This window comes from Lactuca serriola, chromosome 7, assembly GCF_051521515.1.
Source record: "Lactuca serriola cultivar US96UC23 chromosome 7, Lser_US96UC23_V15, whole genome shotgun sequence".
Classification (NCBI taxonomy): Eukaryota; Viridiplantae; Streptophyta; class Magnoliopsida; order Asterales; family Asteraceae; genus Lactuca; species Lactuca serriola.
Window position 1 is genome coordinate 92675286 of NC_136414.1, and position 12067 is coordinate 92687352.

Consider the following 12067-nt stretch of genomic DNA (forward strand, 5'->3'; position numbering starts at 1 on the left):
GCGAAGCCCGACACACAAAAATGTCACAAACGAAACCTCTCTCAATCATTTTCACTCTATCTCTCTCTATTTGAAATCTCTCCCGAATCTCCCTCAAAAGTTCCCGTAACTTTTTGTAACCATTTGGGCCATCCCGACCCTAACCGGGTCAAAAACTGCTTAAAACGGGTAAAATACCCTTAAAGACCCGAAACCCCTCTTAAAGGGGCGAACCCTCTTAGGAATGAAAGTCCATGTAGGGACCGAACCCTGCTGAGCCGAAGCCCCAAGAACCAAACCTGAAACTCCAGGAACCGAACTTACCTTCGGACTGAACCCTCTCTCTTGGACCCGAACCTCGCATGCGAACCCGAACCCCACTTTCGATCCATTTCGCTTCTGACCAGTTTCGCCCCATTTCGCTTCCTAGCCCATTTCTCCTTCGGGTCCAACACCAGGAGGGACCGAACCCTCGCACCTTCGGTCCTTCATGCGAGAAGCCTCGCAGCTTCGCCTCAACTTCCCAGTTTTCGACTACGACTTCATTTTAAGCCCGTTTTCCATCATTTTAACGCGAAATTTTCACCCAAAACTTTATTATAACATATGAAGCCCCAAAATACATAATTAATCACGTTTTTCGTGCCAACCTTATTCAAGAATTAGTGCATGAAGTACAAAGGGTGGAGTGTTGACTTTTTTTTTTAATTTATGACACAAGCAACCACCCATACCCACTCCATGACCAACCCACACCCCTCCCCACCATCCCTAGTCACTTCATAGTCCTTTCCCACTCATTTCCCAGCCATACTCACGTCCTAAGGGCTGGAAAACCCCCCTCTTTCCACTTCACTCATTTTCCCTCATTTTCACCAAAGATCAAACACATCTTTTCTCTCAAATTCTCTCTCACAATTTTGAGATTTCCAAGGCATTTTTCAAGCTTACCTTCTACATTTTGTAAGTATCATCACCCTTCATATGGTTATTACACTTCCTTTTACTCACATCATTGATTTCTTACACAAACTCCATCATAATTGTGTTAGATTCTCGAATCTTCAAGCAATCCTCCAAGTGTTCTAGAGTTGAACACTTCTCTCCTTCAACATCCATCCACTGAAATCACATAAGGTGAGTTCATACCCCTATCTTTTCACGTTTTTCTTAATTTTTAAGGGGGGGAATACAAGTTGAAACACCAAGAACACAACTAGACACATCCAACAGCTTTCATCAGAAAAGTTTAACTGCATTCACAGATTGTTTTGGTCAACTTAAACATTTTAGTTTTCAAAACTGTATTAGGTGCAAATAGTTCAGGTTTATACCTTCAAAATGACTACTTTCACATCTTCATACCATTTTTCTACAATTTATGGTGATTTTTACAAAACTGCCTATCATTTCAAGAATAAATCCGGACCAGTCTGTGATTATGGACTTTTTCACACAAGTTGCTGGTCACTAAAAATCATAATAAAATTCATGAAGAAACTACACTCATTTTCCAAACTCTCAGAATTTACGGATTCTGATTTGGACCTTTGATGATTTTTCTATAAATTTTCTAAGAACAGTAATAGAAATGTTGACACTAGAAAAATACTATCAATTTCATTTGCACCTTGTAACTCGTTGAGCAAGGTGTGTATCATTACGTGAATATATGATTTTACATTACATGTCATTTCGTCTTGGTGAGTTGACATACATCAGAAAACAAATGGATTTTTACCTTCATAAGTATGGTAATTAATTAATTGTTATAAACAAAGTTTACATACATGGTATACAAACATTTGATAAACTATGGAAGTATAGTTTATGTTGCTTTTACATTATAAACGATTATAATTAACTATAATAGGTATAGTTTATGTTTCATTACGTTTCAAAATTTTTACCTAAGGTTTTCAGTTCACGTAAATCTGCTATTGAATAAATTGGTGAGACATTCGCTTCGCGTGACCTCCAAGTAACGAAATCAAAAGTCCTATAAATTGTAACCAGAGTCTCTTGTAGGGAGAACGTGATAGTTGTGTATAGATCTATATTGGGTCTGACAAACCCAGACCTGAGCTGCATGCAACAGCTAGACCGGCAGGTCTGAGGTGACAAGTGTCATTTAACTTACGACGCCCGAAGAACGTCGTATTACGAGGCCGTCTGAGTCATAGTATGGTAATAATAACTCAAATGTGGTATTAACAAAACATAAGATTTACGGGTTTTACTTTTAAAATTAACGAGTTTATGTCGATTTAAACTTGCATAAATTTCTTTAAGTATGGTAAAATACTTGTGCACTTCGATCTTGACTGTTAAGATTACAACGCATTACATAAGAAGATATGGGATATTTTTTGAGAAAACATCATTTTTACAAGAAAAGGATTTTAGCATCACCTTCAAAAACTTATGAACTCACCAACTTAATTGTTGACACTCTTTCAAAATTACTTGTATTATCAGGAAATCCATAAACATGTAACCAAGTGCTTTTGAGGATGGGGCGCAAGGCGTCAAGCATTTCATTTTTGTCAACATAATGTAATTGATTTGGAAACATGTAAACTCATACTATGGTGTAACTTTTTCAATTATATTTATGTTGGTTGTGTTTACTTTGATCACTATTGTAATTGTTGTTATGATACTATACATGAAGTCCTCCACCCCCAGACATTTCCGCCATCCTTGGTTTGGGGGTGTGACAGATTGGTATCAGAGTACGGTTTATAGTGAATTATGTATATCAAACCACACAAGATATACAAACTATAAACACATTTGGGACTAAAAGTCTCTGATTTGAAACATTTTCAATTGGTTATACATTTAGAAAATAAATAGTTTTTTTTGTTTAAAGTATACATACATGCTCGCATAGTGTCATAACTAGGGAGAAAATAAAGTAAAAGAAGAGAAGTTGAACACTACGAGTATGCCTTGGTATGTGTAATCAGTTTTGGGAAGGATATAGCCTGATCAACTATATCCGTCCGAGAAGTGACTTACACATACTAGGGGATAGTCGTAATGGGCAACAAATCTGACGACCTAACTTCACTCTACAAAGAATGCTCTAAAAACCAAATCTAAACACTTAAAATACTATAGGAGTATTTTATGTTGCTATAGCGCAATATTATTATTATTATTATCCGTTACATGCTTCTTACACCCCTATTCTCGCAAAGACGACATGGCAGGATTCCATTTACTTGGATACCCTTACTTCCCTAATAAGGGAAATGCTGGGTGGCTCGAGGCAGAACCCGAGGAAATGATCAAGGAGGATCCCGAGGAGGACCCTGAGGAGGTTGATGAAGAAGAAGAACCTGAGGAGGAAGATGAAATGGAGGACGAAGAAGAAGAATCTGAAGAGGAACCAGAGGAGGAAGTCTTCAACCCTCCTTACATCGCCAGGGTGCCTGCGAACCGTTTCGGCTACAACGGGCCTGAGCCCTGTTAGGCAACAGTGATCGAGAGGTGGAGCCGACAACAACGCCAACGAACACCATATGGCGATCAACGGGGTTACTACGACCTCAGCCACGGGGGACCGGCTGACAGAGCCCTCCCCGTCATGGTCCAGCATATCACAATTTGGGAAACCAGATTAGGGAAATGGCAGATCAAGTTTGGAATCTCAACGTTGTTACGGAAGCCACTGTTGCACGCACCAGGGAGTTGGAAAGGGACTTCTATCCAGTGGACCAACTTATCGAGGACCTTGCTGCCGCTCGAGCGGAGGTAAGGGAGTACCAGGTGAGGCACGCAGCTCTCGAGGAGAGAGTGATCGCGGAAGAACGCCGGATTGCGGAGCTTCAGGGAGCCTCGACCTCATCTCAGGGTGTGACAACCCGAAACTTTTTCCGTTTCTGTTGCGTGTTTTCCATTAATGAAATTTCAAGATCCGTTAACTTTTCCGTCAAAATTTTGGTTTAATAAAATAATCTAGTTATATTTAATTAAATTATTTACGAGTCGGAACCAAAAATCGTGCGGAAACCCGAAAATCTCGAGTAAACAACATTTTCGGTCTAAATTGGGATTACGACCGTAAACTAGTTTACGGCCGTAAACTCGTTTATGACCGTAAACTGGTTTACCACCGTAAACTCTGTTTACGGTCAAGGACGAATGGACCCCACTTTCACCCTATAAATACGATGCCTCCGACTTCATTGGGATGTTTCTGGTCGCATTCTCTCCTCCTCTCTCTAAGAATCACCAACCGTAAACTCTCAAAAACGCATTTAAACTCCGGGAAACATCGAAAATCACCGTTTGGAGCCCTTTGGAACGTCTGGAATCACTCCTCGCATCGAATTCAGCATCCAAACCTCATTTTCCGAGTTTACGGTTCGGGGTTCAAAGACTGTAAACTCAGTTCTTGAGTTTACGGCCGTAAACTGTCACACCCCAAAACCAAGAACGGCGGAAACGTTCTGGGGCGGAGGACGTCATGTATAATATCAACAACAATGTAAAGTAGTAAACAAGCAACAACATCATCCATTGCATTAATAAAATAATTATTATACAATTGTATTCTGTCAAACTTTGATAAACACTAAAGCATAAATCAAAATGAAAGATAAGTCTTGGATAAGCTCCATCTTCCTTTCTCCTTGCATTGGTACCTGTCTATGATGACATGAGGATACAAGTAATTTTGAAAGCGAGTATCAGCTTTAAAGCTGGTGAGATCATAAGTATTTAGTGGCTTAATTTGTATGTAAGAATTTGTAAGTCTATGTATTGTAAGAATTTGTAAGTCTATGTATTGTAAGAATTTGTAAGTGTATATGAACTGTAAGTATTTGTAAGTGTTTGAAAAACTCTAGAATCCCTATGATTCCTTCTAGTATATGAAGGTGTCTTCTACCAAGACTTATCTGTTCTGTGTGTATGTGGCTCTTGTAAGAGTATGTATTTTCCAAAGTATAACTATCATTATCCAAAAATATGGTTTGTACATTTATGTTTAAGTGAGGTTATCACTAAAAATATGTAATGGAAAAACTAACGTAGTACTAAAACGTAGCTCTAAAAGGACTACTACCGTACTAACTACCTTAAGCCGGATTTTAGGCAAAGGCACTATGTGATAAATTGCGCCATACTATCGACTAGTAACAACGACATAATGAATGGTCGTAATAAAGAAATGACGTTTGGCACCCGCAGACCTGCAGGTCCGGCTGTAGCTAGCAGCAAGGTGTAGGATTGTCAATCCAGCATAGATCTATACGCAAACTCAACGCTCCCCCTTCAAGAGACTCTGGCCGCAACTCAAGTCATGAGGTTTTAAGTCATGCTCCGATTTAAATCACAGTAATTAACGTATTCTCGTATATGTAATGTAATGTACTGTTCTAGCTGTAATGTAATGAACTGTTCTAGCAAGTATAGTAATGTAATGAACTGTAATGTTCTACGTGTGCTAGCTGTAATGTGTGTTCTCTCTATCTAGCAAGTATAGTAATGTAAACGAACTGTAATGTTCTATGTGTGCTAGCTGTAATGTGTGTTCTCTCTATCTAGCAAGTATAGTAATGTAAACGAACTGTAATGTTCTATGTGTGCTAGCTGTAATGTGTGAACTCTCTATCTAGCAAGTATAGTAATGTAAACGTTCTGGTATAGTTGTACATGTTCTCGTCCTAGTATAGTTGTATATGTAACGTACAGTAATGTTCTAGAAAGTATTGACTCATGGATGAACTGACTCATTGTATGATATCGCGTTCTAGTAATGGTTCTAGTATCTTCCTGAACTACCCATATGGTAGCTTACTAGTAATCTAAGTGGTACGTATGGACGTGGATGTACACCCTTGCTACCCAAGGGCATAGGATGAATTGGAAGGACCTTTTATGACTTTATATGTACACATGATATATAACTAATATTTAAACGACTTTTGGACGAGTATCCGATATCCCACCAGACCACATCTCAAGGCGCGAAAAGGAAATAGGGTGGATAGTCTTCCTAAGCCTTTTAAACATTTCTTATATAACTATACATATAGAGGCATGCAATTTATAATATAAAAGCATAAATAAGTTTGGTAAAACATTTGAAACATAAATATTAGTTTAAGGAAAGATCGACTTGATGTCAATCTATAAAACAATTTGAAGGCATAAGTTTGATAAAACAATATAAGTACAAGGAACATTTGTTTGAAACACAGATGTAAATAAGTTTGAAATATGATAAACAGAGTAAGAGGTACAATGTAAAAAATAGTTTGAAACATATAAAATGTTTATAAAAATCATTTGAAGGAAACTGTTTGGTAAAACGGCAAATGAGTAGCCAAATCTTTTGAATGTTGTATATTAATCACATGTGATTGATGTAATAAGTAATATAACCCTACTTACTAATCACATGTGATTGACATAATAAGTAACATGATTCTACTTGTATCCCCCCCATAAAACATTTAAAATAGTTTAAAACATTAGTTAAGGGGTATGAACTCACCTGCAGTATGAGACTGGAATTGAACGGCCGTTATCGTATGGAAGGATCGGACACGTGCTTGGTGTCAAGTGAAGACTTAGACACACACAATGATCCTAATTACATATGAAAACATATGTATATAAATAATTAGTGATTATAACACTAATTATACAAGTAATAACATTTAAGCGCGAGGACAACACTTTTGGTCAAGTGTTAGGAGGCTAATGGGTTGCAACAAAGGAGTGCAATGCCCCTAATGGAAGTTTAAGGTCAAAAGACCATATTCATTGGAGTTTACGGCCCAGGGAAGTAAGCTCCTGGCCGTAAACTCTCAACCAAGTCATGAAATGGAGCTTAGAAGTACTACAACCTTATAGGGGAATTGTTTCTAGGCTTAACAAGTGTTTAAGGTACCATATTGACTCCTATGGGGAGTTTACGGCCCAAAGACCCTTTTCCCTTGGAGTTTACGGCCGTAAACTCCCTTGGGAGGGTTCTTATTGTTCTTTCAAGTCTCCCACATTTCTAGGAACAAGTCTAGGCTTTAGTACTTGGCTTAAGGAAGATTTATGGCACTAAATGGTACCATTTTATGGAGTTTACGGCCTTGGAACCTTTTGGGCCGTAAACTCCCTCACACATGGGGTTCTAAATGTTTTAGTTAGTCCAAAACTCATCTAGGTACATGCCCTAATTGTCTCTTGGCCTAAGGAAGTGTTTAGGGTGTCCTTTGACCCCTTTAAAGGAGTTTACGGCCCAAGAAATACTCTTGGCCGTAAACTCTTCAACACTTGCGCTTTTCATGAGTTTTCTAGGTCCTAAACACATTAAGGTATTTGCCTAAAATAGAGTCCAAGCCTTAGGAAGTGTTTGAAGGGATTTTGGCACTTAAACTTGGAGTTTACGGCCTAAGGAGCTTCTTGGCCGTAAACTCCCTTCAAAAATTGATTTCTAATTGTTTTGGTGGCATAGATCATGAGTTTAAGGCTTCTAGGTTTTTGTTCTAAGGCTAAAGGATCATTAGGCACTCATTTGTGCCCTTCACTTGGAGTTTACGGCCCAAGAGATGTTCCTTGGCCGTAAACTCCTCAAACTAAATGGTTTTGATTTGTTTCTAGCCTCTAATGCTCATACATAAGGTCCTTAGCTAGATGCCTAACACGGAAATGGGACTAGATAGCCTTTAGGCTTGATTTTGGAGTTTACTCCCCAAGAACGTTCTTGGGCGGTAAACTCCCGGATCTTGCATTTTAGACATGTAAACAATGTTATTTAGCATATAACAAGTATTAAAACACATCTATGAAAGTAGACTCACAATCTGGGATGAAAACCCGAAGATCCGTGAGAGAGAAATTGACTTTTCTCTAATTGGAATTCAACTAATGAACCAATTTGGTTCAGAATTCTATTTATAGTCCTGAGATTTTTGGCAGAAAATTTTTCTATTCCTGGAATGGATTCTAATGATCTAGGATAATGGAATTACAGTGTTGCACAAAATCCTAGTGCAACCACTCTCCTAATATCTCTTTAGGTGTAAAACCCTGAAAACTGTCAAACTTATACTTAAAGTCTGAATTTTCACTGTAACTGATCTACATCTATTGGCTTGATATGGTTTGATTTGAATGGAAAATTTCGGGTTGTCACATAAACTCATCCATCTGCAAAAACCGTAAACTCGTGTTCAAAGACCGTAAACTCATGTTCAAAGACCGTAAACACCCTTTTTGGTGGTACTTTTGGCTGAAAACTCATTTCTTCGATTCAAGCAAGTCTCGGTAACATTCCTCAACCGAATTCAAGTGTTTTTCTAACACTCCATTTATCGAAATCGCTAATTTAGATATATAAACGCATTTATTTGATAATAGGATTTCGTTAAGTGCCACGTGCAACAACTCGGGAATCTTCATTTCAGTCAACAACTCCACGCAACAACTATGAGTTCATACCCCTACATTTTTCCGCATTTTTAAGGTTTTCAGGGGGGGGGGGGGGGGGAATACAAGCTAAACATAAATGTTTTCTTATAAGCTAAACATAAATGTTTTCAGAAATATACATAAAGCTTATGCAAATTTCATACTTTATTTCCCTTTTGTACTATGTCGAGCATAAGGGACGTTTTCGCTAAAATTGCATAGTTTTTACGGATACGCTATTCGCTACGTTATACATGCAAACTATAATCGGTATAGTTTGGGATTTCTCTAAAAACTTATCAGGCATAGAAACTTTCTCTACTAAACATATACACTGGAACAGAAACCGTTTACAGTTTATATCACTGTTTTATCATGAGTTTCATAACTGTAACTTATCACTATACGCAGTATACATTCGGATTTTCACTATGGTAGAACGCTACTGCATTACATGTAAACTAGATTGTATGATATTGTGAGGCGCTACTTCACTACAGTACCCTTAGGTGTACAGGGATAAATCCTACCACTGTATAACCAGAGTCTCATGGAGGGAGAGCGTGAGATTTATGAATAGATCTATTTGGGACTGACAATCCCACATCTGGACTGCTAGCTACAGTTAGGTGGGCACGCCTGAGATGTACAAATGTCATTTAACATCAACGCATGAAGAACGTTGGAAAGGTCACTAGTCATATCAAGCATGGTTATACGACTTACATTATGTATAAGTCATCGATAGTTTACCAACCTGGTTCTTCTTCAGTAGTTTTATTTATACCAAATAGAACTAAACACACTATGCATACTGGCCGAGCCAGGGTTTTCAAAACCGAATCATTTATGCTACGGTCTTACATTTAAATACGTATACTTCATGATTAACTTTAGCTTGTCACATGAAGTAGTATTTTGCATATCTCTACGATTTTTTTCAGAAACGAACATTCATGGTTTTATACGAAATCGATAACACTACGTTTTTCACTAAAGAAAATATCGGATTTTCTTGAAACTACACAAGCATTTCGGCTCACTCATCAATAGGTTTTCATTACAAATTACTGCTTATGAACTCACCAGCTTTATGCTGATATTTTTCAAACTACTTGTATTCTCAGGAAATCAGTAGACAGGTACTTGCTGGATTTTCAAGGAACCGAAGAATTTAGAGTTTTTAAGTTTTTATTTTGCAAAACTATTGGATGTATTTCAAACTAAGTTTCAAACAGATGTAAACGTTTTCATTCAAATATTCACTGTAATGGTTGTGTTGCTATGATTGTTGTTATTCATTGGTTGTGATGCTATACATGACGTCCTCCGCCCCGGAATGTTTCCACCAACGGTTTCGGGGTGTGACACAGGACCACCATGGACCAGATGCCACCCGCTTGGAGTAGTGCTTACACTGCTTATGTTTTGTTATAAAACTAGGAGTTCGAGTATGCGTTGGTGCTACTCTTTCTTGCGAAAAGGTTGACCCCGCGATTAAGTGATTACACTAGTCAAAGGGCTTTTGTGCTGCCAAAAATTATCCTTTACATTGATATAATGTGGACCCCTATGAGGTCAAATTTTCCCCAAAACAATATATACTAAAAGTTTATCAATGAATTTGGAATTCATTTTATTTCATTGGATGTTTGGCACTAGATCTCACTACCTACTATTTCAAACAACTTACAGCTAATAACTCGAAGATTCTTAAGGTGTACCCCGAAGTCATGTGTAATTAAGAAATGATCGGCCTAGAAATGGCAAGTCTGCCTTAGGACCTGTTCCTTGTTTGGTTGTAGACTTAGGGTAGACTCATTAGGTTCAACAGCTTATTAAAATTTTAATTACACACAATTGGGGCACGACAAGCGAATCTTAGGAGTGGGTCAGATATGAAACAAAAATTACAAGACTCCATTTGAAGTCATTACTACTGAATTCATAAGTTTATTTATATAGATTTCTACTATGAATTTGTTTGCAAACATATGGAAGTCGGGAAATACTATACTTAAAAAAAACTAATGAACTAATTTCACGACACCCGACTTATATCCATTACTAAAAGACTTACACTCGTTTCGTCTTTAAAATTCTATGACAGAAAAATGCCACCTTGTAGATCTGCTAGACGCACTGAGAGAACACAAACAAATCCTCCCCCGCCGCCTCCCCAGTATGATCCTGTTATGTTCTAGGCTGTGGTTACAGCCGCAGTGGCAGTTGCTATGTCCCAAATAAGCACTGACGGTGCCAGGAAAGCAGGGAGCAGTATTAACAACTCTAATCAAGGAGATAGCTAAGGTCGTTCGAAAGAATGTTCCTATAAAGACTTCACAAATGGCAAGCCCAATCCTTTCAATGGAAGCGGAGGCGTCGTCGCTTTGATGCAATGGTTCGAGAAGACTGAATCCGTCTTCGAGATCTGTGCGTGCCCCGAAGCAGACAAAGTCAAATTCGCAGCCTGGACTTTCTCCGACAGGGCCCTCACTTGGTGCAACGGCCATGTAAAATCGCTGACACTCTCCGTGGCTAATTCGTTGAGTTGGGAAGACTTGAAAACTATGATGTTGAAGGAATATTGCCCAAGGGGTGAGGTGCAAAAATTAGAGCAAGAACTGTGGAATCTCAAGATGACGGGCTCTAACCTTGCAACTTACACCGCCCGATTCAATGATCCAACACTCCTCTGTCTGACGATGGTTACACCGGAAAGCAAGAAGGTTGAACGATATCTCTGGGGTCTATCATCCCAGATTCAAGATAGCGTGTTGGCCTCGAGACCAACCACTTTTGACAGTGCCAAGGAGTTGGCACAGCAACTCATTGATCATCGGGCCAGCCATGTCACAGTGCCAACCACCTCGGATCAAGCAAAAGGAGGGAACAACAAGAGGAAGTTCTAGAACAATTAAAAGAAGCAATCGGCGTAGGATCCCGCAAAGAAACAACAAACTGTTGCCACCCATGCTGCCACTACTCCCTCCGCTCCGGCTCCATGGAAGCAATACGCTGGAACTCTTCCTAAGTGTAACAAGTGCAATTTCCACCACACTGGTGCTTGTCGGGAAATGCACTGCAGAAATTGCAACAAGAAGGGGCACACTGCTCGATTCTGTAAAGTGCCAGCCCAATCCGCCACTCAAGCCGCCCCGGTCGCCAACACCGGAGCAAGCTAAACCTGTTACGGCTGTGGAAAGGCAGGGCACTTGTAACACCCAAAATCAGGAAGGCCAAGAAAGAAAAGAAAACCCTAAGTCAAAGGGTCAACTCGTCGAGTCCAGGGAGGAACTCGACAAGTCGGAGCGGGATCCAGGGGGATTGATTAAGTAACCGACTCGGTGAGTCGGCTAAGGGGACTCGGCGAGTCTGGTCTAAACAAGGAAAACCCTAATCCCGGGAGTTGTATCCTATATAAAGGGTGTTATGTCCCTTCCTCAGCCTCCATATCATCCTAGAGAGCCTGTAAACCCTAGATTTCGTGTGAGCTTCCATCATTTGAGAGGAATAGCTTTGGAGGAGGGAACCTTTGAAAGGAACTTGAAGATCAAGAGGGTTGCTTCAAAGGAGAGGTGTAGATCCGAGATCTACTTTAGTTTGTGTTCATCTTGGAGGTAATAAGCTGCTATCTTCCCTCCTTTGCATCTAGATCTATTTT